Source organism: Canis lupus, chromosome 7 (assembly GCF_011100685.1).
Source record: "Canis lupus familiaris isolate Mischka breed German Shepherd chromosome 7, alternate assembly UU_Cfam_GSD_1.0, whole genome shotgun sequence".
Lineage (NCBI taxonomy): Eukaryota > Metazoa > Chordata > Mammalia > Carnivora > Canidae > Canis > Canis lupus.
In genome coordinates this window covers 63151967-63179202 of record NC_049228.1, presented here as the reverse complement: position 1 = coordinate 63179202, position 27236 = coordinate 63151967, and the positions used below count along the sequence as shown (strand labels likewise).

Genomic DNA, 27236 nt, shown 5'->3' with positions numbered 1-27236 from the left:
TCCCAAAGAATCTGCCTTCTTGTATTTGCACTTTTGTGTCACCCAACCCCTGAGTATGGGCTGCAGGTAGTGGAGCTACTTCAAACAAACAGAATATAGTAAAATGATGGGATGCTATTTCTGAGTTTAGATAACAGAAGTTCCTCTCTTTCTCTCTCTCAAACTTTCTTGCTTGTTCACTGAGACTTCACCTGCCGTACAAGTGTGAGATGTGCTATGCAGAGGCTCACATAACAAGACAGTGAGGGAGGCCTCTGACCAATAGTCAGCATAAATTAGGCCCCTCTGCCCAACACCCCGTAAGAACCTGGACCCCATCAAAGACCACATAAGGGAGCTTAGAAATGGCTCATCTAGCCAAGCCTTCAAATGAGATCTCCCGACCCTTACAGCCTTGTGAGAGACCCATAGCCAGAAGACCCAGCTAAGTTGCTCCCAGAATCCTGACCCTTAGAAACTGTGAGATGGTAACTATTTGTTATTTATGTCTCTTGGTTAAGGGGCAATTTGTTACACAAAAATAGATAATTTACACAGTAATCTTCCTTATCCATGGTTTCACTTTTCGCCAGTTCAGTTAACCCTGGCCAACCAAGATCCCAGAGCAGATGATTTCCCTGACTTATCATCAGAAAGTCAATAGTAACCTAATGCTATATCATAGAGCCAATGCCATTCATCTCACTTCATCTCATTACATAGGCATTTTGTCATCTCCCATCATGGCAAGAAGAGGAAGGGTAAGTTCAGTACAGTAAGATATTTTGAGAAAGAAACCACATTCACATAACTTCTATCATGGTATATTGTTATAATCATTCCATTTTATTATTAGTTGTTAGTCTCATACTATGTTTCATTTAGAAGTTAAACTTTATGGTAGGCATGTATGTATAGGGGGAAAAAAACAGTATACGTAGGGTTTGGTACTATCTGAGGTTTAACGCATCCACTGAGAGTCTTAGAATGTATCCTCAAGGGATAAGAAGGCAACTACTGTATACACAGTTGTCCTGGTCTTTCGGGCTCTAATAACACAATGCCATAGACTGGGTAACTTATAAAGAACAGAAATTTATTTCTCATGGTTCTGGAAGCTCAAAGTTCAAGATCAAGGTGCCAGCAAACTTGGTGTCTGGTAAGAGTTTGCTCCTTGGTTCCCAGATGGCTGCCTTTTTACCATGTCCTCACACAGTAGAAAGGACAAGGACCTCTCTGGGGCCTATGTTATAGGGACACTAATTCCATTCAGGGGAGATCCACCCTTATGACCTAATCACCTCCAAGACCTCCCATCTCCAAATACTATCACAATGGGCACTAGGATTTAACATATGACAGTTCATATGGATGCAAGGGGCAGGGGGACACAAACATTTAGTCTATAGAAAGTTTTTTGTTAACTAATTTAGGCAAACTTAAACAGAAGAGTAATCTCTTGAAAGGGTAACAGGTAGCTCAGAGAATTGAGGAAGGCTGAAGAAGGATGTTCAGGGAGGGTTACAAGCACCAAGAGAGGCTGAAATGTGTCAAAGCTCAGTCAAGGCCCTGCATCAGAGACATGAGTCAGGACATCCTGTTGCAGGGTACTTGAGCACTGCTAGACTTTGGATTTCCCTGCTGCCCCTATGGATGATCTCTAGCCATTCCGCCTTTTACATCCTTCCCTGGGGACCCCAAGTTTGGTGTGGGGCCTCTTTTGGCTTAGCTGAGGCCACACATCTGTACCCCTGCCAGAGCTCAGAGGCAAGGACTGTCTGCCCACCTTTTAGGAGCCAGAGATGAGTTCCCACCTCCCTCTGAAATCATGATCGGTGGTATTTCCCCAAAGGAAAAAGGAATCAGGTGCTAAAGGGCCAAAACTGACAAATGGTCATGCCATCCTCATAAAGAGCTTTAGCATTCTCTTTTAGGTAATTCTGGTTTTCTTTTTCAACTTTCTCACCAAATGGATTCCCTTTTTAGCACAAACTATCTAAAATAATAGTCCATGCTTAGATATTAACAGCTATTCCTTTCTCACCACCCACTTGCCAGTTATTATAGTCCATTTGCTAGTCAGGTGTGTGAAGAACTAAAAGAGCATATTTATATGCTTTCATTTCTCAGGTATGAAAGGCCGACGACATTAACACTTTTAATCTGAAGGAATAAATTTACAAAGCACCCAGTGCTGGACCTGTACCTGCTAAAGTCAATGCCTGGCATTTTCTTTTTCTGCCACATGTGTCTTCCAAGAGCAATTTGAGGTTTTTCTCTTGCAAGGTCTGACGATGATACTCTACATTTGTGGAACTGATTATTTTTTATATTAATCTTCCCTGTTCTTCCCCATATTTTTAATTACTTATTTTCAGCCCCAAGAAAAATTGACCCCGTATCCTAATCCCCATAATCTAGACTCTTAGATAGATAGATAGATAGATAGATAGATAGATAGATAGATAGATGATAAATAGAGCATTTTTCCTAGGCCTTCCTTCTTTCTTCTTTCCACATTTCTCCAACCTTACACTGAGGACAATAATCCCCTTTTGCTTGTTTTATTTTTCTTGAGCTCCTCCCTGTACCCCCATCTTTGCTTGTGTTATGAATGTCTTTATCTTTGAAGTTGCTGGCTTTGTCTCTTCACCTTCTTTCCTTCACATTCTCTTTCTTTTGGCTTTTATTATTCCTGCCTAACTACTTTAAAGCTCTTTCTCTGACTCTTTTACTGATCCTCATATTTGGGTCGCTATCTTGACTGAAGACTTTCTCTCCATCTTTTTCTGCCTTCTTTTCATCATATCGACTATAATTTTTAACTATGCATCATTAACAACATTTATTATGTATCTATTCTCTGATTAGAACTGCAAAAGGTGCTAAGGAGAACAAAAAGAATAAGCTAGAATCCTACCCTCAGGAGTTCAAGATCCAGCAAAGAAGGAACACTTCTTTAAAAAACAAAACAAAATAAAAACTGTAATTTACCATGGTAAGCACAATCCTAAGAAGATAATCAAAATGCTTGAGAGCACAATTGAAAAGATCAGTTTTGCCTGAGAAGGTTGGAGCCGGCTTCACAGAAGAGGTGGCATTCGCCCTGGTTCTGGAAGGATGAGGGGAGTTTTGCCAGATAGAAGTGGGAAAAGCTATTTAAGGCACACAGCTAAGACAAGTCATGGGTTTTGTGGGTTGTTCACAAAGAGATGAATGGGGGCTGAAATCCAGCCCATGTTCTGTACGTTACTACTGATAGCGGAGCGCAGGGGTCGTACCAGCCCAGAGGAAGGTGAAGGGAGAAGCCACATGGGCTAGTGGTATGAAAGTGCAGCGTGTGTGAGAAGCAAATACTACGCAGCCTTTCATTTCTGCCCTAGTGCTCCCATTTTCTGACCTGGAAACCCTTCGTCGTAAGCCTTTCCAAAGTTAAATTCTTCTTCTTAGGTCAATATACACAGTAAATATGTGGCCAACCTCAGAACCTGTAGTATTTCCAATTAAATGGGTTATCCCAATCTTTTCTTTCTTGCATTTATAATGTTTCTCGGTACACACGGTGGTACAGTATCTCTTTAGCTATGCAAATATCTCCAGCTACTGTGTCCTGCTACTGTTACTGCCTTTGATTTAATAAAGCTATTAGCACAAAATTCTGTCAGAAAAAATTTTCTTTTTTTTCTTACTTTCTATATTATTTCTTCTAAAAGGAACTTTCTGGAATTTCAATAAACCATCTCTGTTTTAGACCTGAGAAAGATCTCAGAGGCATAAGAACTTACCTCAAACTTCTTATGTACTGAGACAGAGACCAAATCACATAAGGGATTTGCTCCAAGTCAGAGTTAGTTAACAGAAGAATCATCTTAGATTATTTTTTTTTTTAAAGAAAGGTGGATACAACATAGTTTTAGCAAAGGCCATTAATGTGTTCCCATACTGTTGAAGAATCATTTGCTCTTCCTCATATGGGAAACTTATCTCAGGATACATTTTTCCCTTGCTAACTTTTTTTTCTTTTTAACTCTGGAACCAAGAATAACACACATATTCCAAAGAGTTGTCCTCTTTTGCCTTTCCTTTTTAAAGATATTAAATTTCTCTACTACCAGTTCTTTCCACGCCTATGATTTTCCTCCTCTCTTTTTGTGCTGGCTTATGATTTGCCACCTGGTTGTCTGGCGAATGTCATGTTTAGAAGTTTCTCAGGACCCTCCAGAAAGATGTCACTCCTCTGCCTGGGCTGAGCTTCCCATGTTCCATCATGGATCCACTTGCTGGCATCCTGAGCACCTCTTGGTGCTCAGCCGTCCCCTACGGTGGGCATAGAAAAAGGATCTCCTGTAAGACAGAACTCCAAGCCCCACCTAGTTGTAGCCCTGCTATTCTTTCTTAGGCAAAATTTGTATTCATCTTTTTTGACAGGTCCACATAAAGTTTTAGTTCTTAGAAATGAAGTAAAGATAGCATAGAAATATAGTTCTAATGAATACACAATTTAAAATATACACATAGATTCCTTTATCATAACATTTTTATATTTATCCCCTTATGTCTCCAGTCGTAGAAATTCACCTGTATAAGATCTGCTTCAGGTGGCCAGAACAGTCTTTTAAAAATATAAATCGGGTCATGTCACTCCTTGTTTAAAATTCTCCGATGTTTTTCCATTGCAATTAGACCAAAATCCAGGCCCACGACCGTAGCATATATGACCCTGCAGGATATGGCCCCTGCACCTCTCTGACTTGCTATATTTCCACCCGCCTCTCCTGCCTCACTGAGCTCACACTCCACTGACCTTTCCATTTCTCAAACATGCCAAACTCCTTCTCACTTCAGGGCCTTTGCACTTACTGTGCTCTCTGCCTAGGAGGATCAGCCCCCAGAGCTTTGCCTGGTTGCTGTTTTCCAGCATTCAGCATCCTGTGCACTTACTCTGTACTCCATCACATCTATTGTTTCCTTCGCTCTATTTACAGCTATCTGAAATTACCTTGTTCACTTGTTTGTTTATTATTGTTCGTCTCATCCCTATAGGATAGCACTGTCCAGTGGAACTTTCTGCAATAACGGAAATGTTTTCTCTGCTGCACATTACGGTAGCCATTAGCTACATGTGGCTGTGAGCACTTGAAATGTGGCCGATAAGAAACAAGTATGTTTTGTGTGGCTTCGTCAAGAAGTCAACAAAATACTAGGAAATTGCAGCAAACTCCTATATAAAGTCATTGGGCATCTACTGCTGAAATATTGCTGTAATTCTGGTTGCTTCACTTTAATAAAAAACTAACACAGCAAGGAAAGGTCAGGGGAAAGGCAAATAAAATAAAATTATGATGGAGGGGTTTCTGCAGGGCAATGTTAGCCCAAACAGCACTTTGGTGTGAATTGGATAGAGAGGTCCTTTTTGGTAGACATAACCCCTGGCTTTAGCCCCTTTTTTGGAGAGTAGAACGCCAGTTGGATTTGAGGCAGCACTTACCTTCTCAGTGACCTTTGCGCAAGGCCAGTCTGCAGGACCATAAAGGTTGGCTCTGTGTTTCTACAAAGGGTTAAAATTATTTGTATTCTTCAGCTTAAAATAGTTTAAGTGGTGGACAACGAGTCATATTCTAACACACTGTAATTGTAAAGTATACGGTAAAATACACACACACACACACACACATATATATATATATAGAGAGAGAGAGAGAGAGGGAGAAGTTGAGAGGGACAGAGGGAGAGTTTCGTTTTCCACCTTGAAACACTAGAAATAGGGACACACTTTGAAATTGAATCTCTAGTGTTAGAACCAAAAAAAAAAAAAAAATTAAAGCAATCATTACTTGTCACAAATAAGCTTCTGAAATTTATACTCCTAGATTATAAACTAAAATGTATATCTTTCAAAGAAGACTTCTAATTGTCAATTATACATAAAAAGAATAATCTAAAAGTAATTCAACATTTCAAAATTCAGATTTTCATGATCTTAAGCCTCTATTCCAGAATCCTGATGATCCATTCCCATTTCATGGCCTCGACTATCTCTCTAGGAATCTGTGCAAGGGAGGTTATCCATGACCCTATCTTTCTAAAATCATCAATTTTTCTCTGCCTTCTCCCTTCTTGTTTCATCTGCAACTTTCAGCTGTGATGACCATCCACTCCTAAAATTCAACAAATATTTTATAGAGAGTTTATATGCCAGACACTGTATAAAATCACAAGGAAATAAAAATACTTTCTCTCGAGGTGTTCATAGTTTATTGGGGGAGGCAGGCATGTAAATGAGTAATTTCATTATACTATGATGAGTGCAAAGACGTGGTCTCAACCCTGAATTAGCAGAAAATGGAACTATTCATACCATTTGTATTTAGGGTAGCAGGGATTTTTTTTTTCTTAAGAAGAACCCACGTTTAAAGGATGACCAAAGTTTCTTTGACAGATAATGTGGAAGGCTTGGCATTCCAATGAGAGAGTACACAATATACAAAGGATGGAATGTGGATGGGCAGAGATCTACAAGTAGTCTGGAACATTTGAGAAGTAGGAAGACTGCATTGGGAAGCATTCTGGGAGATGTAACAGGGAGTCATTGAAAGCTTTAAGCAGAGGAATAATAGGATTAGATTTATGCTCTGGAAAGATCACAATGGTAAGGTGTAGACCAGTTAGGGAGGGTTACGGGTGAACCAGGCATGTGGCAGGTCAGAACTCAAATTAAGGACATTGATAACAACTGTAGATCATTCAGGGTAAACCTAAGTCCTGATGATTGGTTGAGTGGGAAATGAAAGAAGAAATGATGCATCCCAGAACTGTGGCTTGGGTGGGAATGCATCAACCAAATTAGGGTGTAAGGCCGAATAGTTGTTGAGGAAGACAGCAAACTTCATCTTGGACTTGTTAATTTGGACAATGTCAGACACTGGACATTGATAGAAGGTAAAGCAGCCTCACCTTTGCCACTGAATTACTTATCTTTGATTTCCTTACTTCTAAAGCTATTGACAACATTTCCATATAATTAGATTTCCCCAAAAACCCTGTGAGAAAAGGGAAAGGTATCATTATTCTGGAAAAATTGAAGACCCAAGTAACTTGCAAAAATTATAATAGTGTGGGGTGCCTGAGTGGCTCACTTGGTTAAACATCAGATTCTTGGTTTGGGCTCAGGTCATGATCTCAGGGCCGTGGGTTCAAGCCCCCCTCACTCCCACCCACCCCGTCAGGCTCATGTTGGGTCCAGAATCTGCTAGAGGTTCTTTCCCTCTCCCTCTGCCTCTCCCCCCGAGGTCTCTGTCTCTCTCTTTCTCTCTCTCTCTCTCTCTCTCTCAAATAAATAAAATCTTTTTAAAAAAAGAAATGATAATGGTGTATGTCAGGCTACTTTGTAAAATGATATGTTTATTTACTATTGTTGTTTTCCCCTTCTGTTGTACTTATAGTCAGTAGCACTACAATTCATGGGTAATTGGTCTTTAATTATCCCACAACGGTAATGTTCTCGTAGATTTCGTGGTGGCCTGAGGGCAAAGACTGGTCCTGGTTATCATTTCTGCAGGGTGCTAAGAAAGCAGCACCTTCTTAGCCCATGCTGACTGCAGGGATGGAACCTACAGAAAATCGACTAGCTGAACAGCTGCTGCTTTCTTTGGTAGTTTGTTCTACCTTCAGCTACCTCCAAATGGTGCTTACACCCAGGGAAAAAACCAGAATTCTCTGGGCAATACAGCACATTAAATATTAGAGAATCTATGCATAGACTGTGTTATACATTCATAGGAATCACAGTATTCTGGATTTACTGTTTCCAAAATGGAACATTATAATGCTAAAAATTAAGAAATATTTATTTTAATTTATGTTGGCAGTAAAAGTGAGTAATATGATCATGCTGAAAATGTCCTGGGTCTGTTGCAGAATAAAAAGTTGTTTTTAAAAAACTAACAACTTTGAGCACAAGGCAGTTTCTGTTTTCACTTTACCCTCAAGAACTCATTGCACCCGTGAGTCTGAACCCATGAGAATAATAAAATAATTATAGTTTTATTTTACTGTATTCTGACACTGAATTTGATCCACTAATGTCTGCATATTTGGGGTAGGAAAAAAAGTGAAACTGGCTAGATAAAGCTGATTTTTTTTTCATGATTTTAAATTCTCTGTGAAGAGACCTTGTCATCATTTACATATTTCTTACTAAAAATTTCCTTGTAATGATCTTCGCACTCTGAATACAGCAGAAAATCCAATCATCACACACACACACACACACACACACACACACACACAGAATCACACAAATCACAAATCCCAAACAATGTTTTAAAAGAATTTCTCAATTAATCAAGCAATGCTTTATTCTGTATCTCTTCCTTTTGTGTGCAGCCACCAGGAAAGACAATTATAAGAGTAATACAAATAGCATTTGTTTTTGCACTTCCCTATCTCATTGTTTATAATGATTGATGATTTTTTTGAGGGAAATATAGAGATTAGAAAGAACTTGAAGCTTCTACTCAGCACAAAAATTTCATTTTGAAATGCGTGCAGTTCAAGGGTTAAATGAAAGCAAAGCAGTCACTTCAACCATGTTTTTGAAGAAAATAAAACAGCTTGATGTAAGTTAAATGAAGGGAGTCTATGGCTTTAAAGAAATGGACAGATAGAGAAAAAGGTCACAAGATTAAATTTTCCCTGAGGGGGAAGTCCTTCTTTGGAATCATTAACCTCCTTCTAGGTCACTCCTGGAAAAACAGCGGGAAATCCTCCTGAGCCTGGAAAGATGGGTGCATCCCAGCCACCCCACTGACCTGGCGGCTGGAAGACAGACCTGAGTGTGCCCCCAATTCCCCTTCAGGCAGGCTTGATTTTTAAGACCTCTATTTTAAAGAAACAAGATCTCTCCCTTTTGAACTCTGAAATAACAAAATATGAAGTATGTTCTTAACATGAAAAGCCTAATGCTATTTCCCGTAGACAAAGGAAATGCATAAAAGTGATAGCGGTTGTCTCTCAATTGCAGTGATGTGGGGAGTTTATCCCCACTTTCCCACCCTTTCTATGAGATTTTCTTACACTTCTTAAATTAAAAAAAAAAAAGTCATTTATCTTGGTTTTAAAAACATGTGATTGTTCTATTTCTGTGTAGATTTTTTTTTTTTTTTTTTTGCTGTTTCATTAACTAGTATTAAGAGGATGTCCTCGAATGGAGCATGCAAGCTATTTTCTCTGTGTCCATTTACTGCTTTTTCAATGTATTTTTCTGCAACCTCTGTTATTTACATCCTGATTTATGAACACGCTGATTTATGATTTATACGTACATCAGTTAAATATTTTGAGGCTAAACTGAAATTATTTTTTAAATCTCAAATTGAAATATAAGTATGTCCTAGCAAAATTATTTTCAAGTATTTCTCTTCAATTTCCTTTTTCCAGCACCGATTTAAAAAGAGTGATTGTAATTATCAATGCACGGTTGCTAAACATTTAGTTGAAATAAATCTGACTTCTAAACTACAAAATAATAGTTGTTCCAGCCCTGCACCCCAAGCTCTCCTAACATAATGCACCACAAAGCAAAACTCCGTGTTAAAAATAGAATCTGACTACTTACCACCAAGCATGAAACAGAATAATGAGCCGAAGTTAAGACAAACTAAAAACTCTGAAGAGTGCAAGAGCCCACTGTGAGGCTTCTCCCCCCTCTTTGATGTCTTTAAATTGATACTAAGAAAAGGGACAAAATATGTTTAAGAGTTGCAAAGAAAAGAAAGATGCATAAACCACTCACTGCTGGAGAAGGAAGCACGAAGAGAAAAGTGCTCTGTTCGGTTTGTGCAGGTGGTTTGTGTATTCTTTTCCAAATTGGTTCTAAAGCAAGAGAGAATGTTAAAGATTTTAAAAGACAATGAGGCAATTTTGCAGTCCTTGGGGAATAAAGATAAACTGATGCATCCAGGAGAAAGGAGAGGAAAATGCACTTTGTGAATCCTAACACAGCCTGGGTGTGGGCGCCGGGCTCAGTGCACGTGCCTCACGGTCCCTATTTCAAGTTCATGTTCACACACCGATCGGATCGAATAACCCAGAAGTAACCATCTCAAACGGGGGAGGGCTGTAGGTAACTCATGATGTAATATAAATGGGGTACAAAGGTAACAATTTCCTGACTGTGGCATGGTAAGAACGAGAATTGTGTGCCTCACTGTTTTCTAGCCAAAATGCATTTCTGAAGCAGGAAATAAAAAACACATCACCAACCTCACAACTAGACTAAACACATTAAATCTGCTGATATTAGTAACTGTCACGAGGCTGCCAGGCTCAGGGAGCAGCAGCTACTGACAGCTCCCCGCTCCCTACCTCTAAACACACTTTCCTCAGATACTTGGCTGAAGCAAAGTGAACAACTCTTCCATTGTCGCGGCAGTTTATTAAATGGTCCCCCGGAATTCCCCGCAGACCCTGCTTAAACAAAAATAACGAATGGGACACCCATTTGATGCACAACACAGATCTGAACTGAGAAGCAAAATAAAAGGTTTCAAGTGACATAGGCCAGAACACGTCTGAGTCCCCCCCCCCACCCAAATAAATCACAAAAATGTCCATTTTCTAAGCTTCCTTTGTGTTCATTTGCTTAAAAATACATCACATTAACTCTTCACTCGTTTTACCTTAATTTTGCCTTTCGATGGCAAGACAATATTTTAAATTTCCGAGGATCTAAAAAAAAACAAAACCCACGTAAATATAAATCCTATATATCCTATATAGGTTTACCACAGTGCCTGTTTATTGCCGAGGCTTCAGGAAGGTTTTAAAATATTTCTCCTTTCAATTTCATTTGAAGGGCAGCTGTCTTTCTAGCGTCAGTTAATTGTTGGCACAACATCTGATCCATTTATTCACATAGCCAGACTTACTCCTTTTAAGCCAACCCCTTTGTTTACAGTGATTTTCTTTTCCACTGCCCACCAACCCGAAGCCCATTTTTCTGCCTGGCATAGGATTAAGGAAAAGGTAGGAACTTGCCTAACGAGAAGGCATACTGTACTCTCAGGCAGATTTCTCCAGAAGCAACCCTTCCTCCAGAAACCAGGAAAAATGCTACATGAAGTAAAACAATGACAAAGATGCCAATTATCGCCTCCTGAAAAACCTTGAGAATTTAAAACTAAATGGTATATACTTCCCGTGTTACCTTTATCTTTTCTTTGTTTCCATTCCCTCCTCAAACTCCGCCCCCCTCAACAACCTTCTGTTTTCATTTATCATGAAGATTTAGCAAGTACCTGATATTAAGGAAGTATATAGGAATAATTCTCTGACATCATGAAATTGATGATGTTCTGATCATTGCCATTAGTTTTGTAGAAATTATACTTTAAAAATGAAAAGACTCGATGATTTGGGTCTGAAATAAAATTTCAAAAATGAGTCAGCTACAATGAAGGAAAGACAAAGGCAGGAAAAAAAACCCCAATAGAAAACCTTGGAGTAAAATGTTTTATTTCCATTTGTTTCCAGTGCCTTGCTGATGTGAGGGGCAAGAAGGAGGCTAATACATCTCACTTTGGCAGTACTAATTGTTTGCATTATCACAATAATCAAATGCAGCCATATTAATCTCTCTGGTTATTAACTTGATTTTTACACATTAAGATTTAGATTTAATCCCCTGGGACCATCTATTAATGCTTTTAAAGTTGAAGGGTTTCAACAGTTTTAAGTTCTTTTCCTTCTTTTAGCTGCAGGCAGTAAAATTTGAACGTGTGTGGAGTTTTGTATTTTGCATTCCTGGGGGATTTTCAGACACAGTGCTGTCAAGGACCATGAATCATGTTAATACATAGCAACCTCTACAGCTATTAAAATGTCTGCAATAATGTGATTATTTTAAAATGGAAAAACTAATATCACATGTGTTACTTAAAGATCAACTATTCTTTTAAAGTCACAGAGAGAATGCATTTAGGGGAAAAAAATATGAAGTTGTTTTTTACATGCAGCCAAAATATGAAATGTCTCATCTACTGAGAAAGAAAACTTTCAGCTCCTTTTACAAAATACATCCTTACTGAGCTTCAGGTCAACAGAGCATAAAAATGGCAAAAAGTCCAAGATCAATAAGCATGGAAAGCTGTTTTATTTCTGTTTGAGCAAGTTGTAGCGACAGTGACCTGCTGGAACAGTCTCCAGTTTTATGCTTTCATAGTCACAGAATGATGACATCCAAGCAGAAAAGGGAGCTTGGACTGTTCTGATGAGCTGTCGGTATAGACCTGGCATTACCAGCTTGTCTTCCACTGGCTAGGGGCTCGGTCTTTAGAAATTTATTAAGGTTAGTGTATAGGCAGACATATAGGTAAACATTATCCAGGAAATTATATGGAACATTTGTACCATAAGACATAGAACACAAGAAGAATAAGAGCACTTTTTTTCATTGCTTAAAGGGATTTAAATTATCTTAGCCCCCTAATTTTTATGTTGATTTTTAAAAATTAAATATATAACTAATGTGTGCTTGTTACGGCTATCTCATTAATTCAACAGATAGAGCAGATCTCAGGAATAGAGATCTACCCCATAAATGATCAATATTTCTGAGATTCTTATGGTATTTTTTGTCTTATTTTTTGAAATGTCTTTCTCAATAAAAGAAATATAGGCCACATCATGTCATTATGAATATTTCCACTTGGTAAGGATATTTTTAAATGCTTTTATTTTAATATTTCCTATCTGAAAATAGAAAACAAAGAATCTGGTTTGGTATTTGAACAGAACAACTTACCAAAGGATGTGAGGTGATATATATGGCAATTTTCTCTTGAAAGGCAGAAATGTTAAAGAACTTCAAATGATCCCAAAACCTGAGGTAAATGGCCCATTTTGACATTTCCTTGAAGCATGTGGATATGTTCTGAAAGATATGACCAAGAGTTCTCATTTTTTTCTTTTTCCTTTTTTTGGAGTATTTATTCATTTAAGTAATCTCTACACCCAACATGAGGTTTAAACTTACAACCCAAATATCAAGAGTTGCATGCTCTTCCAATAGAGCCAGCCAGGTACTCACTCATTTCCTCTTATTGGGCAAAAGCTTGCCGCACTCCCCATCTGCTTTTATTGGACTGATGACATTGGTACACATTAATTGTCCAATGGACAAAAAGTGTTGAATCATATCCAGTCTCTTGTTTGACCTAGGGATCAGAACATATGCAGTTTATATTAAATTAAAGTCAGGCTACAAGGCCCCAGAATAACTTTAGAGTCCCTGAAAAAACTACTCATAGTCACTACTAATACTCAACTGGTGTAACATTTACCACTCCTAACATACAGTCCAAATCATAATCAGTCCTTTAGAAATTATCCCACTGGTTCAACACTCAAGGAAGTCAATTACTTAGAAACTTCTTCCCTGGTCCTTTTTGAATCTTAGAACAATATTGACAGTAGGGATAAGGAAGGATGAAGGATATTCTCCACTGTTTCATCAACTACCTTGAAGCAGATACACAAAGAATTCTACAAGAATAAAAATAATAGCCGTCTTCTAATAGTTTGGTGTTATTTTCAGCTGTGATGGAGCTAGAACCTTCCTTCAGAGTATGGTCTACTCCTTGTAGGGAGAGTTCAGCAGAAGCCAGAGCCGAAGTTTTTGCATGAATCTGACAAAGGTAAGAGAACTCTATCACTTGCTGAACCAGATCTGCACAGACAGGACCTCAGGTGTCCTTACTCCTAACTCTCCAGCCCTATGCCATTTTGCAGAAAAGGAAAGGACTGGGGAGTTTAGACCGCTTGCTCAAAATCAAACTATCTGTAAGTGATGTGATGTAGACTCAAGTCTAGATATATCACATTGCAAAATTTATTCTCTTTTTAGGCAATCAGCTGCCTCAGACTTGGGGCTGAAGCTTATCACAAGTGTCACACATTTACTCTTAATGGATAGCTGAAAATCAGAGCAGAAACAAGCATAGGCTTTGGACAGGCAGGTCTTCTGGAATCTAAAAAAACTTTGGTTAAATCATAAATCTAACTTATTACATGACCCTAGGCGAGTTAATAATAATATGAGAAGAAGACACAGAAGAATAGCTACTATTCCCTGAATGTGAACATGATGCCAGATAAGGGACTAGATGCTTCACAAAACAGCTAATGTCACAACAACACTCTGAGGTAAATTTTGTTTTCTCAATTGTCAGGTAAAGAAACAGAAGCACAGAAAGCTAAGAAACTTGCCTAGGTTTCTTAGTTTTTCTTCTATCAGAAAAATGATTAAAGGCTTTGGTTCTTCTGACTTTCTATAAATTTGGAACATCTTAGACTTCCCACATCTTTAAGATGAACTCACGGAATTGCCATGTTTAGTAAGTGAAACCACATGAAAGACTCTAAGCGCTATTCTAAATGAATCATAGATATTCAAGAAAGGTTGATTTTTCTATCCCCACCCTCCAAAGGAAAAAAAAAAGAGCATAAATTTCTCTTTCTAATTTCTTGCTGCGAGTCAGGCTTTTCTTTCTACTCTACTATCTGTAGAACTTCTAATCTTTCTTTAAGCTTCCCCTCCAAATCAACTTTTCTCTCCTCACACCAGGCCTGCGGCTATTTTACATATATTTCTATTTATATTGTCTCCTCCATGACACTGAGCTGCTGTAAGGCAGAGATGTACCTTATTTCTATTTTTCTCAATACTTACTAATCTTCCTGAAATACAGTAATTGTTCACCAAACACTATTAGAATGATCACATACAAGAAATGTTCATTAAGCACATATATAGAAGCATCCCTCTACTAGGCCCAAACTATAGCTGACCAAGGGCTTCAGGAAATTTCTGGAGGTGTCTCAGAAGTGCATTGTCACAGAGATGAGGCTGCCAACCAACTTCACTTTGACCCCTATAGAGTCTGATCTCTTATACTTTGCTGATCACTTGCATACCCAACAGAACCCCTGGTCAGGCTGTGAGCCCTGGCTTCCTATTTGCAGATATCCGTACGTGAGTGATGGTAACAAACACTTGTTTAGACATGCTGTTGTTCCTAGGTCTATAGGTTAAAATGAGTTACTCTCTTTGGTGAGTGATGTTCTCTGATCCCATTTTTAGTAAATGAGTGAAAAAAGAAATGGCCAAATGAATATCTAAAATCAGTGTCAGGGGCACCTGGGTGGCTCAGTGGGCTAAGCGTCTGCCTTCGGCTCATGTCATGACCCCAGGGTCCCAGGATCGAGCCCTGCATCGGGCTCCCTGCTCAGTGGGGAGCCTGTTCCTCCCTCCTGCTTGTGCTCTCTTAAATAAACAAAATCTTTAAAAGTAAAATAATACCAATGTCGGCAAGTTTTATTTCTAGATATTAGTCAAGATTCTCCAGAGAAACAGAACCAGTGGAATATACATAAATGTATATATTAAGAGGAGGTTTATTATAGGAATTGGCTCATATAGTTAATAGAAGGGCAAGAAGTGCCATGATCTGCCATATATGCGAGCCAGAGAACCAGGAAAGCCTGTGGTATAATTCTGTCCAAGTCCCAAGGCCAGAAAACCGGAAGTTCTCCTAGCTGAGAGTAAGAAAAGGTAGACACCCTAGCTCCAGAAGAGAGAAAGAGGATTGACACTTCCTTCTCCTTTTTATTCCATCAGGGTGCCCGCGTTGGATTGGATGATGCCTACCCACATTGGTGAGGGTGCACATTTTTCCTCAGCCTAGTGAATCAAATGCTAATCTCTTCCAGAAATACCTTTATTTAGAAATAATGTTTTCTCAGCTAATTAGCCATCGCTTAGCCAGTGCAGTTGATACATAAAATGAACCATCACATCATATTGTAATTTAAGTGGAATAATTAAGGGCGCCTGGGTGGCTCAGTCAGTTAAGCGTCTGGCTTGTGATTTTGGCTCAGGTCATGATCTCAGGGGTCATGGGATGACCCCCTACCCCCATCCCCATGTTGGGCTCCTTGCTGAGCACAGAGTCTGCTTGAGATTCTCTCCCTCTTCTCCCCAGCCCTCTCAAATAAATAAATAAATCTTTTAAAAATTTTAAAATAAAAATAAATGGAATAATGAATGCTCCTTGTTCTCCTGGGCTGGGAACTGCGCCTGCAGAGGAAAGCAGGCACACAGGATGATTCCTGAAAGTTCAGCCAGCCCTTCACTGATGTTCTGTGGTCATTTAAATGCTACTGTGGATCCCCGGCACACATCCACTATATCATTTCTGAGCCCTCCCCACTCTGCAGGAGTTCTGCCCAACTTGGGAAACAATTTTACCTTCTCTAAAATAAACAAATAAAAACAGCTAACCAAACCAAAATAAGACAATGTGGGTAAGCTTCCGCATTTCCTCACTACTCCAACCCTTTTTCTCTTCTCTCAGATTAACCCTGTGGTCTTTTCACTCTACATTTACTCACTTACTTCTGTCTTTCAGACATGCAAATATTCCATTTTTTAAGCAGTGGTTCTCAAAGTGAGGTCTCCAGATCAGCCGCAAGAACATCTTGGGGAAACTTGTTAGAAATGTACATTGCTGAGCTCCACCTCAGACCCATCATTCGAATATTCCTGGATGGAGTCCTGATATCCTGTTTAACGAGCCTTCTAGGTGATTCTGGTATGTTAATGTTTGAGAACCACTGGCTTTAACCAGAGTTTCCTCAGGTTACTTTTCTCTGGAGCTGCTTTCAAATTCTCTTCCCTTTTGAACAGTCAAAGCTCTTTATCAAGCAATCTTCACTTACTCTTTTCCCACTTCCAATTTTTTATAGACTCACCTAAAATCTTGCTTTCAGAAATGACCAAATTACTGATTTATATGAGCTATGTGGAGGACTTTACAATGAAAGTAGAGACAGAAAACCTAACTTTGAAGAGTGGTTCACTGCTTTCGAGCTGTGTGACTTGGGCAAATTGCTTAAATTATCTAAGCCTCAGAGTTCACCCTTACAAAGTGGTAATAATAATACCTTCTTTACTGGATTATTGTGGAGATGAAATGAGATAATCATGTGAAAGTATTACGCACAGTATGACATAGAAGCTTAATAAATGTTTACTAAATGCAAATTAAAGTGGCATATACAAACTTGGTGTGTACTTTAGAAATGAAACATTTCAGAAATTTCATGGGCCGTGTAGTGAAAGATGTGTTTAAAAAGACCTTATTAAATGCTCATTTGCATGACACATCTTAATGACTTCAGAGGAACCACAATGTACTCTAGGTTAATTAACTATAGTTTTAAAAATTGCTACATATATTTTTATATGATATTGAATAATTTGTACCATTTCTCACAGAGGATTTTCTTTTTTTATATATATAAATTTTATTTATTTATTCATGAGAGACACACACACAGAGAGAGGCAGAGACAGAAACAGGCTCCACGCAGGGAGCCCGATATGGGACTCGATCCCAGGTCTCCAGGATCATGCCCTGGTCTGAAGGCGATGCTAAACCCCTGAGCCACCGGAGCTGCCCTCACAGAGGATTTTCATTCTTTTTTTCACCCTCCGGCCTCCATGTTGTTTGAATGTTGTTATTTTTGACTCTATAGAAAATGAGCAGAAGCAAGTAAAGAAACACTGCTTGGTACTGCTTTTCTCATTTTTGTGGAATTGAAACCAAATAAAATAGATAGAGATTACGACAAGATTTAGAGTCTATACAGGAAGAATCTAAGTTCTTTAATTTCCATAAATCTGGCTTCAACTTTTGTTGGTCTGCTCTAAAATGTGCTTTTGTTGTTGCTGTTCACTAAGAAAGAAATCTGGAGATCTTTGAGAGACGATCTTTGCTCGTCTTCTCAACCTCTGGGTTGCATTTAGTATGTTAACTGCCACCACCTGCCCTCCAGCCACTGGAAATTCGGGATGGGGTATTATTTTTGAAAGAGTAGAGGAGCCAGTGTTTTCTTTTGTGTCGTTTTCGTTCAGGTTTTTCCTTGTCCCTCCTCAGACTGCCCTCACACCTCTGTCCAGCAGGATTTTGGCCTGGGTTCATGGTCTCACTGGAGGAGTAGGACAGGGTATAAAGCAGGAAGAAGAATGTCAGTCTCTGATCTTTTTTTTCTTCTTCTTTTTTTAATTCCAAAACCTAAACTCGGGGAATTTAGAGGATTAGGACAGAGATAAAGCATCAGATTTAGAGAAATAAGTGTTTTCCCTTGAGTGTAGGTAGGGACTCCCTCAGTCTGGGGTAGAAAGGCAAGCTGGAGGGCATGAGGAGAGAGGAGAGCTCAATGAACAATAGCGTTTGGCAAGTGTGGAGGCCCTGGGAGAAACTCTGTGCCCATCTTCCTGCAAGAGGCTCCTTCCCTATAGACCCAGGAAGGCAGAGGAATCAGTGCCTACCACCTCTAGGTCGCCAGGGGCACTAAAGAGCACTGTGGAGTTCTTGTGTTCCCCCATTAAGCAAAAATCCATGCTGGAAGCTGCCTGCTTGCAAGGAGAGCTACCAGCAGTAAGAAGATATTACATGATGATCACTGTGGCACAATGGCCCATAATCAAACAATGAAGGGGACAGATAGATCTCTCAGGGATGACGTAAGCCCAGTCACACAAGCCCCTTGGAGCTCAGCAAACTCCTCAAGGATGATGAGAACCCCAAGTAGAACAAAATGAAGTTTCTATCTCCTCTTGCAGAATGAAGATGATCCTCTGGAGGTTAATTTGAATTGTATAGTAATAAAATTACCCCTTTTGCACCTTGTTAGTGGATTATAGACACTATCTACTTTATAGGAGTGTATAGCCCTTTGTGCCTAGACTATTCTGCACCCATTATGTGGGCCCGAATGCACTCAGTGAAGGTCCAGGCTCACAGCAAAGGTTCTGGAATAGTTTTGATGGAAACATTTTTGCAGCACTGGCATACAGAGTTCAGCAATTTTTCCCCAAATCTTCTCAGCTTCCTTCAATCCTCACTGTATCCACTGCTCTCACTCGATGGTTCATGTCTCAAGAATGTATGTGTGCCTGATACTGCACCAAGCACAGAGAGTGCAACAACACACAGAGATGGCCTCAGAGAGGTTATGGTGTAGTGGAAGAGACAGATATTTATTTATTTATTTATTTATTTATTTATTTAGACTATTTATTTATTCATGGGAGACACAGAGACAAAGAGAGAGGCAGAGATACAAGCAGAGAGAGAAGCAGGCTCCATGCAGGGAGCCTGACGTGGGACTTGATCCCTGGTCTCCAGGATCAGGTCCTGGGCTGAAGGCAGCACTAAACCACTGAGCCACCCGGGCTGCCCAGAGACAGATATTTTTAAAAAATAATGATTGTACAAATTTTACACTATGCATTCATTCAGTACAATGACTATGTGTTATTAAGTACCATGACAACATATAAAAAGAAGAACCCAGGAGTCCAGAGAAGTCTCCTCAAACAAGGTGAAGTATGAAGAACAGGCTGGAGTTTGGCAGCACAAGACAGAATAGGTGTGGGGAGGCTCGGGGCAGGAGGTTAGGGTTTCATGGAGAATATCATGAGCAAGGACCACAAAGGTAACAGGATCTCCTTATCCCATTTAAATAGAGGGGTCAATGTGTCCAGAATGTAGAGAATGGCTGGAAAAGTCACATGGGATGAAAATGGAGTGGTCAGCAGCGGCCAAATCATGCAGCCACACATGGCATAACAGCAAACGTGGATGCTAGGAGCAAAGGAAAACTATCAAAGCATTCTACCCAGTGGAGTGACATGAGCAGATTTGAAATTTACATCAAATACAACTAGAGCGAGATACCATTTTCATCTACTATATTGAGAAAAATCAAGTACTAAAGTATTGTGCAGGCCTGGCGAAGATGTAGCATACAAATACTCTCTTAGACTTTTGGAATGTGAATGTACATTGATGCCTCCTTTTTGAAGATCAATTCAGAAAAATAAATCAAAAATTTAAATGACCAAGTAGTTCTATCATAAGAAATTTGCACTATGGATATATCCTGAAAATATAACCAGTTAATCGTACAACAAAGTTCAATAAAGCATCATCTCTAATATTAAAAATTTCAAAAGCCAAAGCTAGAAACAATCTACATGTCCATTAGTAGGGGGCTGGCTACATAAATCGCAATTTGATTATATAATGAAGTATTATGACTTATTAATAATATGTTGTAGATTTGGTTGGACTGATGTGGAAGTTCTTAGAGATATTTAAGTCTCCATGTATATGATTTCATTTATGTACATACTTAATGGCAGCTACATATGTATGGCGATTACAAATTAAGATTTTTTTAATGGAAGGATACATACACAAAAAAAACTGATTACCTTTGGGGAGAGGAACCACAGGTGACAGATGGGAGAACTTGATTTTTTATTTTGTTTGGTTTGATTTCTTTTACAATGTGCATGTGTGGCAGACATAGTTTGTGGCCTTTACCCTATCCATTATCAACATCATCCTTGTTAATAGAAGCCTGATATTGTCAACTGCCATCTTCCAGGGCTGGTGAGCCAATCATCAGATCAGGGATAATTTGTGTGCAGTCCAGTGGTCTAAAAACAATCTCATTTGCATTGCTAATTTGAGGGTGGGCTGTGATCCAGGTCTCCCCTAGGAGGTGGGAGGTAAGATCTGCTAGATGCCCCCAGGAGACCTTGTTTTACTTAACACCAGAAGACACTTCTCTTGCTTCTAGGCTGCTGCAGCCATTTTGTGACAGTGAGGAAAATTAGTCATAGGGTGAAACCAAAGCTGAGAATATCAGATGAAAGAGTTTATTAGAGGTAAGGATTTATACCACTGGTGAATTTTTTGAGTTTCTGATTATGCCAACTAAGCAGCCCCTCTCTGGACCTCTTGTCCTAAGAGATAATGTATTTTCTTATTGTTCAAATCATTGAATTAGGGGTATCACAAATTGGAATTAAATTTATCTTGTTTGATATGGCATTTTCAGTGAATTGATGTGCCAAGAATACAGCCCGTGAAGTAAGAACTGGAAGGGACAGGCAGGAGGCTGGGGCAGGCCAGGTGGGAGGAACTTGTTGCATTACTCAGACTCACCCTAGAAATAACAGCAACCATACAAGGTGAAGAGAAGAGCACTGGTGTGAGATCAAAGTTCTCTCCACTTCCTTCTACTTTCCAAGTTTTTAAATTAATTAGTTTAAACTGTGAAGTGTTTGTACCCTCTCCCACTAATGGATTTGAAATGACTTATGATAAAAAAGAAGGGGACAATAAACCCAGTTACTCACTTATAAAAGCAGAAACCAAAAAAATAAAAAAATAAAAAACAGCAGAAACCAAGACATAAAAGGGAAAACAAAAATTTAAGAAATCCTCATAGGATAAACTATAAAAACTGAGAAGCTATCCTAGCTCTGGGGTATAACTTTATATATTCACCTATTCACACTTCCTTCTATCCTTTTTTGAGAAGTAAGACAAATCCTTAATCTTTCACTCCACCAGCATCTCTGAGGTCTTATTTATAAATCCTAAACCTTCGACAGAGCTATGAGTTCAACTAAAAGGACCAGAGAAGACAGAGCTGCTGGTATTGGTGAGCCTGGGGAAGTTCCAAACTTCTAAATTCGGAAGATGGAAGTGAAAAGTGAGAGTCCTGTTCCAATAGTGCTTGGTAGAGCCAAAGAAAGGAGTCACCAACATCAAAATGACAGAGCCATTTACTCTTTTGAAGAACCAAGACAGTATTTGTTTTTACAACAACTTCTGTGCAAAATAAAGCCACAAAAGAATTAGCTCTGTGTCTCCTAATCTGTGCCAAACACAGGAATATCACCTGGGCAAAGAAGAGGAAGAGAGTTTCTTTGTCTCCTACACACTGTACCCTAAGAACCACACTGGTAGCATGTCTTTCTAAGCCTATCAGTGGGAGTCTCGGAGTTTCCCATATTTTATCAAGCCACATGAGGGAAGAGTGTGAGAAGGTGAAGAAAAGGAGGGAAAGAGAATTGGCTGATGGTCCCATAGATTTCCTTTTACTTCCGGATTCATGTTTCATTCCACAGCCTCCACAGCCATTTGGGGCTCCTGTTCGTATTACACAGTTTCTCTGCGTGTGACATGAATCTCTGCCAACATAGACACCATATGATAAACCCCTGGGACATGTTTCAGTAGGACTTTATGAGAGTAATATATGGCTATCCAACGTTTATCTCGAAGAGCAAATTCTTAATCAATGACCTACACTTAAAGCCTTCATTTTCCTCTCTAGGCTTCCAAAAGACTTAACTGTCATCTACCTTATGGGGCAATTTCCTAGCTTTTTAGTATTTTCTTTCCTCTCTGGTAACATGATTTTTTTTAATGAGTGCTCTCCTTAGGGAATTAATTATTACCTTGAAGAGTATATTCATATAGTTCCATCAAGATATCTTAAAAATTATTGAATTCCTGACAGACACACTCTGCAGCTTTTAAAAATTATATAATATACATGTGCATTTTTTCCAACTGTATTGAATAAAAAGTCTTTTATTTTGGGATACAAGACAGTCTCTCTTTTTCCTTCTCTCTGTTAAATGAATAAATCAAGCTCATTGGCTGCAAATACCCACGTGGATGTGCCACTGCACACAGACTCATTAGGGTTCTGTGTGAGAAGAAATCTATGTCATGGGAAGAAAGGAGCTCCACAGATATGGACAGTCATCACTGCATGGGCATTTGTTTTGCAGAAAGGAGGCTCATTATAGCACACCTTGTTTGAAGTTTACAGAGCTTTTAGAAACCTGATAATCATGCAGCCCTCATTGAGAAACAATGGCCCTACCGCAGTTGCCATATTCACATGAGGCAACATAGCTAAATAATGGAAAGTTTGCAACCTCTAAGAGAGCACAGCCCAAATGGAGGCTACTTTTCATATTTAACTCATAGCAGATCAGACCTTGTTGTGGAAAAATTGCATAAAATGCCATGAAGCCTAATACTGGGCACTTTGAATTATATGCAGTGACAGGGGTTAAAGAGAGAGCAACAGGGACTCAACCTCACACTCTGCCACTGAAAATGTGGGGTTGTGTGAATACATTTGAGAAAGGTGGGGAAGAAATCTCAACAGTCATTCTATGCTCTGAGATGAAAGCAGCACCACACAGTAACAGGGCATGGGGCCATTGTGGGAAATGTCCTGAGGTTGAACTGCGGGAGATCACATGCTAATGGCATGAGTTCAGGCCAACAGTCCAAACTCTGATTGTCAGTTTCCATGACCGTCACTATCTGGGCATTGTGGCCAAGCCAGAATTGGGATTAGCATCAGGGGGGCATGACATTGAATTGGGGGGCTGGATCCCTCCCTCCCAGACCTTTGTTTGCATGGGTTAATTTGCATGAGGGAAAGGACACCTGTAAGGAAGAAGTTTCATACCTACTAACACGATATTGGAAGAATGGAAAAAAGAATAAGTTATTGCCCTCAGCCAACGGAAGATGAGAAAGGCCATGGGCAGAGGCTGAAGAAGTTGCTTTCAAAAGGGATTTTGTTTTTAAACTTGGAGTATGGCAGTGGAGTTCAGAGCCTGAAGCACCAAATGTCAACTGAAAGTTAAGGAGAAAAATATCCTTCCATTTCTGCAAGTGTGTAATGGGTCTTTAACAGAGGAGAAGACTATAGGAGATCTGATACCATTTAGCAGCATGGAGGAATGTAACATTAGAGTGCCAGGAAAGGCACTAGAGCTATAGAAACCAAGTTCCTAAGGAGGGCCCTGGCATCAGAGCAGTGGCAAGGGGACTTCTCCTGGCGGCTGGCTGGCAGAGGGTACCTTTTGGGATGCTGAGGCAGGAGCACACAAGGAACTAATCATAGCTATGGAGAGATGCCTACAGATAGCTCAAGGGGCCAGTATAAGGGTGGCACTGAGGACTCCAGTAATATAGGTGGAGCCTCCAAACCAACAACCTGTACATATTACCATCACCATGATCTCATTCACACCTTTAGGCTGGTGGAATCTTGGGGCATTCCAATGATGTGTAGTGACAAGGATGATACAGCCATTCCCTCTAGCACTCTTAGTAAGGACTAATGAGACAACATATGTGAAAATGCTAGTACAGTGCCTGGTACTAAGCACTCTGCTCATTTCCTTTCCAAGCTTGACCTTTATAAGAAAGATCAGTCTAGAATATTCATCCTTTCTGTGATCCCATACCAGAAAGACAACACATACTTTATTTTTTCATATTAGGGAAAGTAAACAGAAATAAATGAATTACTTTCTAATTTAGAAGATGCTTGTTATTTTACATAGGCATCAAACAGCTTGGAAATAAATAAGTGAAACATTTGGGGCTTTAGAGGATTTTTCAGTTCATTAAGACAGTAATGTATGAAACAAATACTTTAGTGGTTCTGGAAGTGCTTACTTCGCATGGGTTACTATATAAGCCCTAAAGAAGACAGTTAAAAGGTAAAGTGGGAACAAAAAAGAATACTCTCTAAGGCCACAGACACACTAAAGGATTGGTATAAAAGACCTCGATGGCGTTATATTCTATTTATGATATTTCACTAGATTCTTGTTACACTTAGAAAAAGCACTCTCAACTTTTTATGCGATGCTATACAACAGCCCTATTTGGGCTGATTGCAAGGTCATTAATGAGTTTCAATTGTCCCCAGAAGTCTTTTTTACACTTGATTTCTAGTGCTTGGAAATATTCCAATAGAATGAACACTTCAGGATTAGAGCAAGGATGGCAAATTTCTCACCTCCTGTGTTTGTATGTGCAGACATCACTAATCAATCACTGTTCTTTTATGCTGAATCATCTTCTCAATACAACTCCAAGGAGCCACTTCCAATCAAAGCAGTTAAAACCAATTTTCTCTATCTGCCTTAATGTTTTTCTCTCTGTGAAAATGCAAATATTTGAAGAAGCGTAAAAATTTATCAATCACTGACAACTAAATGTTAAAAAAAAAAATTGAAAACAGCCCTTGCTCTAGCATTAGAGGAGAGAACTCATGGGTTCTGGAATAGAGGGAGGATAGACAGCAGAATCTAAGAGCTCCCTGAAGATATACTTCACCTACTTAACAATTTTGCCTAAGGCCAGTGCTGCCAAAAGGACCAGTTCTCTCCAGGGCATCTATTTCAGCCATTTACCATCAAATAAAACTTACAACTGGCATATGAATTCTCAGGCCAAGGGCATTTTATTTTTTTGAAATTTTAAAGTACTTGTTGGGTAAACTATTTAAAAAATTCAAGAACCATAAGAGAATCCTGGAAGTAGAAAGAACAGGCAAGTAAGGTACAGCTTATTGTAACAGGTGCCATGCGTCTATACATTGTGCAAGCACAGAAACTTTTGGGCACACATACATGAAAATTGCTATGTACTTTCATAGTTAACAGTCCTCTGCAGCAGACTGGCAGGCTAACAGGTAAGGCAAGGCAAGATGATACATTTAAAAAAGAAATTATGGGACTTGAGCTTATAGCCAAGATTTAGTAATGGGGACCAGATTCATTTCCCCATCAGAAACAACCAAAAAATGAACAAAATACATGAAACAATAATTTGTGAGACACTGGACATTGGGCCAGAAAGGATACTAATCTTGAAAAATGGGCAAAAAATGAGGTGAGCCTAAGGTCTTCCCAACTGACTGCCCTGAATGAGTTTTATAGCCATGGTGCAGGGAAAGTGAACCCAGGCCAATCCAGAAAACTACCTGCATTGCAGAGGTAGACCTAAGAGTCCAGAGAAAACAAGGTAGCTACAGTTTATAAGAGTAATAGAGAAGAGAGAGCCACATAGAGAAGAGCTCCAGAGATCTACAGAGGGTCCCCCTCAAGAATGCAGCTCTGTGCTAATCAACACAGGCATGTGAAGGAACTCCAGAAAACTGGACAAAGAATCACAGGAAAGGGTTGGAGTGTGGTTTCTCAATCCCAGCACTATTCATACTTTTGGTTGCATAATTCTTTGTTATGGGGGCTGTCCTCTGTGTGGTAGGATGTCAGCATCTCTGGCTTCTACTCAGTAGATGCTGGTAGCTCTCTCCTCCCATCCATCCTCCAGTTGTGACAACCCCAAAGCCCACAGATCAGGAATCTCAATGAATTCCAGGCACAAGAAACATCAAATAAAGTCTACAAAGGTACATCATAATCAAATTGCTCAGGTCATGACTACAAGGTCGTGGGATTGAGTCCCTCATCAGGCTCTGTGCTTGTTGGGAAATCTGCGTGGGATTCTCTCTCTCCTTCTCTCCCTCCCCCTTCTCTCTTATCTCTCATAAATAAATAAATAAATAAATAAATAAATAAATAAATAAATAAATTTAAAATTTTTTAAAGATTTTACTTATTTGCTCTAGAGAGAGAGAGAGAGATAGGCAGAGGGAGAAGCAGGCTCCATGCAGGGAGCCTGATGTGGGACTCGATCCCGGGTCTCCAGGATCATGCCCTGGGCTGAAGGCAGGCGCTAAACCACTGAGCCACCTGGCTGCCCTAAAAGAGCTAAAATTAAAAAGAATGACCGTACTAAATGTTGATGAGGATGTATAAAAAAGAAAAAGAAAAAAATGGAACCCTCCCACTGCTGGTGGGAATGTCCAAAGGCATAACCACTTTGGAAAACAGTTTGGCAACATCTTACAAAAGATGACCCAGCTGTTCCATTTGTAGGTACTATGATGATATGTATTTAAATGTTCACAGCGACTTTTGTAATAGGAAACAACTGGAAATAACAGTTTGTCTATCAACCAGTGAATGGATACAAAAGACAAAACTGGGGTTTATCCACATATGTATGAGCAATAAAAATGAAAGGTCTATTTATGCATACAACATTAATGAATCTCAAATAAGTATACTGACGTTAAAAAGCCAGGCAGATTTAGAGTACACTGCATGATTCCATTTATTTATAACTCTAGAAAATTAAAAGAAATCTACAGTGATAGAAAGCAGATCACTGGGTGTTGGGGATTGAAGGTGGGTAAGGAAGTATATGAGGGAAGGAGGAAATTTGGGGGGTTATGAATATGTTCAATATCTTGATTGTTGCTCATTATCTTGATTATGAGTGTATAAGGGTGTTAAAACATGTCGATTTGCATATTTTAGATATGTGAAGTTTATTTCAGTCAATGTAATTTAATCTCAATAAAGCTGTCAAATAATGGAAGTTATAGGAAGAGTTTCTAGGGGATGTTGTAAAATGTTATACCTGACCTTGATACTAGAA

General features: G+C 39.3%; 1 long non-coding RNA gene across 4 annotated transcripts in view; it reads right to left on the bottom strand.

Moving 5' to 3' along the window:
- Positions 1–27236, bottom strand: part of LOC111096793 — an 87084-nt gene that overhangs the window by 7783 nt on the left and 52065 nt on the right. Inside the window, exons 5-10 of one of the 4 annotated variants that reach the window (XR_005362549.1) lie at positions 13067–13193; positions 12782–12910; positions 11277–11398; positions 10659–10707; positions 5468–5527; positions 4092–4296 (exon numbers count right to left, since the gene is read on the bottom strand). This is a non-coding gene — a long non-coding RNA (uncharacterized LOC111096793). The remainder of the gene's footprint in view (positions 1–4091; positions 4297–5467; positions 5528–10658; positions 10708–11276; positions 11399–12781; positions 12911–13066; positions 13194–27236) is intronic. The other 3 variants (XR_005362546.1, XR_005362547.1, XR_005362548.1) reach the window with 3 other exon arrangements.